Here is a 6,203-nt window from a genome sequence, read left to right as displayed (position 1 = left end):
CTCCACAACAAAGCACGCAATTTCAAAACGGTTTGCAGATTACAAGTACCCACTAATACACCTTTCTAATCATACCAAGTTTGGCCGCCTTGAAGACACTTTTTGACCCTAACCCTAGCCCTAACCCTAAATTAGGGTTACGGCTAGGGTTAGGGTTAGGGTTAGCGCTTAAACACTCATATCTCCACAACAAAGCACGTAATTTCAAAGCGGTTTGCAGATTACAAGTACCCACCAATAGACCTTTCTAATCATACCAAGTTTGGCCGCCTTGAAGACACCTTTTACCCTAACCCTAACCCTAACCCTAAATTAGGGTTACGGCTAGGGTTAGGGTTAGGGTTAGGGTTAGGGTTAGCGCTTAAACACTCATATCTCCACAACAAATCACGCAATTTCAAAACGGTTTGCAGATTACAAGTACCCACCAATACACCTTTCTAATCATACCAAGTTTGGCAGCCTTGAAGACACTTTGTTCCCTAATCCTAGCCCTAACCCTAAATTAGGGTTACGGCTAGGGTTAGGGTTAGGGTTAGCGCTTAAACACTCATATCTCCACAACAAAGCACGCAATTTCAAAACGGTTTGCAGATTACAAGTACCCACCAATACACCTTTCTAATCATACCAAGTTTGGCCGCCTTGAAGACACTTTTTACCCTAACCCTAGCCCTAACCCTAAATTAGGGTTACGGCTAGGGTTAGGGTTAGGGTTAGCGCTTAAACACTCATATCTCCACAACAAAGCACGCAATTTCAAAACGGTTTGCAGATTACAAGTACCCACCAATAGACCTTTCTAATCATACCAAGTTTGGCCGCCTTGAAGACACTTTTTACCCTAACCCTAGCCCTAACCCTAAATTAGGGTTACGGCTAGGGTTAGGGTTAGGGTTAGCGCTTAAACACTCATATCTCCACAACAAAGCACGCAATTTCAAAACGGTTTGCAGATTACAAGTACCCACCAATAGACCTTTCTAATCATACCATAGTTTGGTCCAGCCTTGAAGACATCTATTTTACTCCTAACCCTAGCCCTAACCCTAAACTTAGGGTTACGGCTAGGGTTAGGGTTAGGGTTAGCGCTTAAACACTCATATCTCCACAACAAAGCACGCAATTTCAAAACGGTTTGCAGATTACAAGTACCCACCAATACACCTTTCTAATCATACCGAGTTTGGCCGCCTTGAAGACACTTTTTACCCTAACCCTAGCCCTAACCCTAAATTAGGGTTACGGCTAGGGTTAGGGTTAGGGTTAGGGCTTAAACACTCATATACTCCACAACACAAGCACGTAATTGTCAAATACGGTTTGGCATGATTACAAGTACCCACCCATAAATAGACCTTTCTAATCATACCAAGTTTGGCCGCCTTGAAGACACCTTTTACCCTAACCCTAACCCTAACCCTAACCCTAGCCTTAGCCTAGGGTTAGGGTTAGGGTTAGGGTTAGGGTTAGGGTTAGCGCTTAAACACTCATATCTCCACAACAAAGCACGCAATTTCAAAACGGTTTGCAGATTACAAGTACCCACCAATACACTTTTCTAATCATACCAAGTTTGGCTGCCTTGAAGACCCTTTTTACCCTAACCCTAGCCCTAACCCTAAATTAGGGTTACGGCTAGGGTTAGGGTTAGCGTTTAAACACTCATATCTCCACAACAAAGCACGCAATTTTAAAACGGTTTGCAGATTACAAGTACCCACCAATAGACCTTTCTAATCATACCAAGTTTGGCCGCCTTGAAGACACTTTTTACCCTAACCCTAACCCTAGCCCTAACCCTAAATTAGGGTTACGGCTAGGGTTAGGGTTAGGATTATCGATTTAACACTCATATCTCCACAACAAAGCACGCAATTTCAAAACGGTTTGCAGATTACAAGTACCCACCAATACACCTTTCTAATCATACCGAGTTTGGCCGCCTTGAAGACACTTTTTACCCTAACCCTAGCCCTAACCCTAAATTAGGGTTACGGCTAGGGTTAGGGTTAGGGTTAGCGCTTAAACACTCATATCTCCACAACAAAGCACGCAATTTCAAAACGGTTTGCAGATTACAAGTACCCACCAATACACCTTTCTAATCATACCAAGTTTGGCCGCCTTGAAGACACTTTTTACCCTAACCCTAGCCCTAACCCTAAATTAGGGTTACGGCTAGGGTTAGGGTTAGGGTTAGCGCTTAAACACTCATATCTCCACAACAAAGCACGCAATTTCAAAACGGTTTGCAGATTACAAGTACCCAATAATACACCTTTCTAATTATACCAAGTTTGGCCGCCTTGAAGACACTTTTTACCCTAACCCTAGCCCTAACCCTAAATTAGGGTTACGGCTAGGGTTAGGGTTAGGGTTAGCGCTTAAACACTCATATCTCCACAACAAAGCACGTAATTTCAAAGCGGTTTGCAGATTACAAGTACCCACCAATAGACCTTTCTAATCATACCAAGTTTGGCCGCCTTGAAGACACCTTTTACCCTAACCCTAACCCTAACCCTAACCCTAAATTAGGGTTACGGCTAGGGTTAGGGTTAGGGTTAGGGTTAGGGTTAGCGCTTAAACACTCATATCTCCACAACAAAGCACGCAATTTCAAAACTCTGGTCAATTACGGCATGTGACACGGCGGTAGACATGGTAAAATGGGTATATGCTTATAAAATCCAATAGCATGATCGTATTGCAATGAAATTTCACAAGGTGCTAGTAGTAATTGAATGAAATAAAACACCGGACACATACTGTTCATATGATGGATTTTTGGGGTTAAAAACACACATTTTGGTTAAAAATATCAGATTTATTTCATGTGCCCTGTCCTCGGTGGAGACAACGTTCTGGACTGTCATATTTCACAGGATGACAGATTAACTCAAGTAGATTTAGTTTGCCCGTCGCTATTTTGTTGTAAATTAGTTCATCATAACTTTTTTTGGGTCAAAAATAGGTAAAATGGATATTTTTCTATATTTTTGGTCAATAATCCGCTCTAGAGAAAATCCTTTTATGATTAAACCAAATAGCGATGGATAAATTTCTTTTAAAAGGGATTGCAAATGCAAATTTACCTATATTGTCAGCAAAAGTACTGTTGTCACCGAGGACGAAGCCCCTAAATGTGACGGTAACGGTCCTTCAGAACCACTGCTAGCGCCGCTGTCGTTTTCCCGCCATTTCACATCCCGGGGGTTCGGCCGTTCGATCGAACGAGGCCAGGACGGTACCATTATGCGGCTTCCGCAGGGGCTTCTTTTTGTCATTCGCATCGAATTATGTCTATATTTGATAAATTCTTCATCAATATCTATTACCGTTAGCATTTAGACGTTTTACCAAAAGTAGTTAGTGTGCCCCATATATAGTTAGTTCCTGTTTTCACAATGTAACGTTACATTATGACATTGGACCGTTCTGCAAATGTTGTGGTCAAGCGGGGTCAACTACGGTCACGGAGTGGTTCGAATTTCATGTTCGGTTCCATCGCCCTAGAAACTTTGCGGGGACACGCCCTTTTTCACTCCCGGTAAACTCCTACGAATCACAGGCCGTAACTTACCCGAGAACGGTTTGCAGATTACAAGTACCCACCAATACACCTTTCTAATCATACCAAGTTTGGCAGCCTTGAAGACACTTTTTACCCTAACCCTAGCCCTAACCCTAAATTAGGGTTACGGCTAGGGTTAGGGTTAGGGTTAGCGCTTAAACACTCATATCTCCACAACAAAGCACGCAATTTCAAAACGGTTTGCAGATTACAAGTACCCACTAATACACCTTTCTAATTATACCAAGTTTGGCCGCCTTGAAGACACTTTTTACCCTAACCCTAGCCCTAACCCTAAATTAGGGTTACGGCTAGGGTTAGGGTTAGCGTTAAAACACTCATATCTCCACAACAAAGCACGCAATTTTAAAACGATTTGCAGATTACAAGTACCCACCAATAGACCTTTCTAATCATACCAAGTTTGGCAGCCTTGAAGATACTTTGTTCCCTAATCCTAGCCCTAACCCTAAATTAGGGTTACGGCTAGGGTTAGGGTTAGGGTTAGCACTTAAACACTCATATCTCCACAACAAAGCACGTAATTTCAAAACGGTTTGCAGATTACAAGTACCCACCAATAGACCTTTCTAATCATACCAAGTCTGGCCGCCTTGAAGACACTTTTTACCCTAACCCTAGCCCTAACCCTAAATTAGGGTTACGGCTAGGGTTAGGGTTAGGGTTAGCGCTTAAACACTCATATCTCCACAACAAAGCACGCAATTTCAAAACGGTTTGCAGATTACAAGTACCCACCAATAGACCTTTCTAATCATACCAAGTTTGGCCGCCTTGAAGACACTTTTTACCCTAACCCTAGCCCTAACCCTAAATTAGGGTTACGGCTAGGGTTAGGGTTAGGGTTAGCGCTTAAACACTCATATCTCCACAACAAAGCACGCAATTTCAAATTTCAAAGCAGATTACAAGTACCCACCAGTACCCACCATTATAGACCTTTCTAATCATACCAAGTCTTGGCCGCCTTGAAGACACCTTTTACCCGTAACCGCTAACCGCTAACCCTAACCCTAAATTAGGGTTACGGCTAGGGTTACGGCTAGGGTTAGGGTTAGGGTTAGCGGTTAAAGACTAAGCGCTGAAACACTCATATCTCCCAACAAAGCACGCAATTTCAAAATTACGGTTTGCAGATTACAAGTACCCACCAATACACTCTTTCTAATCATACCAAGTTTGGCAGCCTTGAAGACACTTTTTACCCTAACCCTAGCCCTAACCCTAAATTAGGGTTACGGCTAGGGTTAGGGTTAGGGTTAGCGCTTAAACACTCATATCTCCACAACAAAGCAAGCAATTTCAAAACGGTTTGCAGATTACAAGTACCCACTAATACACCTTTCTAATTATACCAAGTTTGGCCGCCTTGAAGACACTTTTTACCCTAACCCTAGCCCTAACCCTAAATTAGGGTTACGGCTAGGGTTAGGGTTAGCGTTAGAGCTCTCATATCTGCACAACCAAGCACGCTATTGTAAAACGGATTGCAGATGACGAGTACCCACCACTAGACCTTTCTAATCATACCAAGTTTGGGCGCCTTGAAGACACTTTTTACCCTAACCCTAGCCCTAACCCTAACTTAGGGTTACGGCTAGGGTTAGGGTTAGGGTTAGCGCTAAAACTCTCATATCTCCACAACCAAGCCCGAGATTTCAAAACCGTTTGCAGATGACGAGTACCCGCTACTAGACCTTTCTAATTATACCAAGTTTGGCCGCCTTCAAGACACATTCTACCCTAACCCTAGCCCTAACCCTAAATTAGGGTTACGGCTAGGGTTAGGGTTAGCGTTTAAACACTCATATCTCCACAACTAAGCACGCAATTTTAAAACGATTTGCAGATTACAAGTACCCACCAATAGACCTTTCTAATCATACCAAGTTTGACAGCCTTGAAGATACTTTGTTCCCTAATCCTAGCCCTAACCCTAAATTAGGGTTACGGCTAGGGTTAGGGTTAGGGTTAGCACTTAAACACTCATATCTCCACAACAAAGCACGTAATTTCAAAACGGTTTGCAGATTACAAGTACCCACCAATAGACCTTTCTAATCATACCAAGTCTGGCCGCCTTGAAGACACTTTTTACCCTAACCCTAGCCCTAACCCTAAATTAGGGTTACGGCTAGGGTTAGGGTTAGGGTTAGCGCTTAAACACTCATATCTCCACAACAAAGCACGCAATTTCAAAACGGTTTGCAGATTACAAGTACCCACCAATAGACCTTTCTAATCATACCAAGTTTGGCCGCCTTGAAGACACTTTTTACCCTAACCCTAGCCCTAACCCTAAATTAGGGTTACGGCTAGGGTTAGGGTTAGGGTTAGCGCTTAAACACTCATATCTCCACAACAAAGCACGTAATTTCAAAGCGGTTTGCAGATTACAAGTACCCACCAATAGACCTTTCTAATCATACCTAATCATACCAAGTTTGGCCGCCTTGAAGACACCTTTTACCCTAACCCTAACCCTAACCCTAACCCTAAATTAGGGTTACGGCTAGGGTTAGGGTTAGGGTTAGGGTTAGGGTTAGCGCTTAAACACTCATATCTCCACAACAAAGCACGCAATTTCAAAATTACGGTTTGCAGA

This window comes from Branchiostoma floridae, chromosome 2 (genome assembly GCF_000003815.2).
Source record: "Branchiostoma floridae strain S238N-H82 chromosome 2, Bfl_VNyyK, whole genome shotgun sequence".
Lineage (NCBI taxonomy): Eukaryota > Metazoa > Chordata > Leptocardii > Amphioxiformes > Branchiostomatidae > Branchiostoma > Branchiostoma floridae.
Note: the sequence above shows the minus strand (reverse complement) of the source record.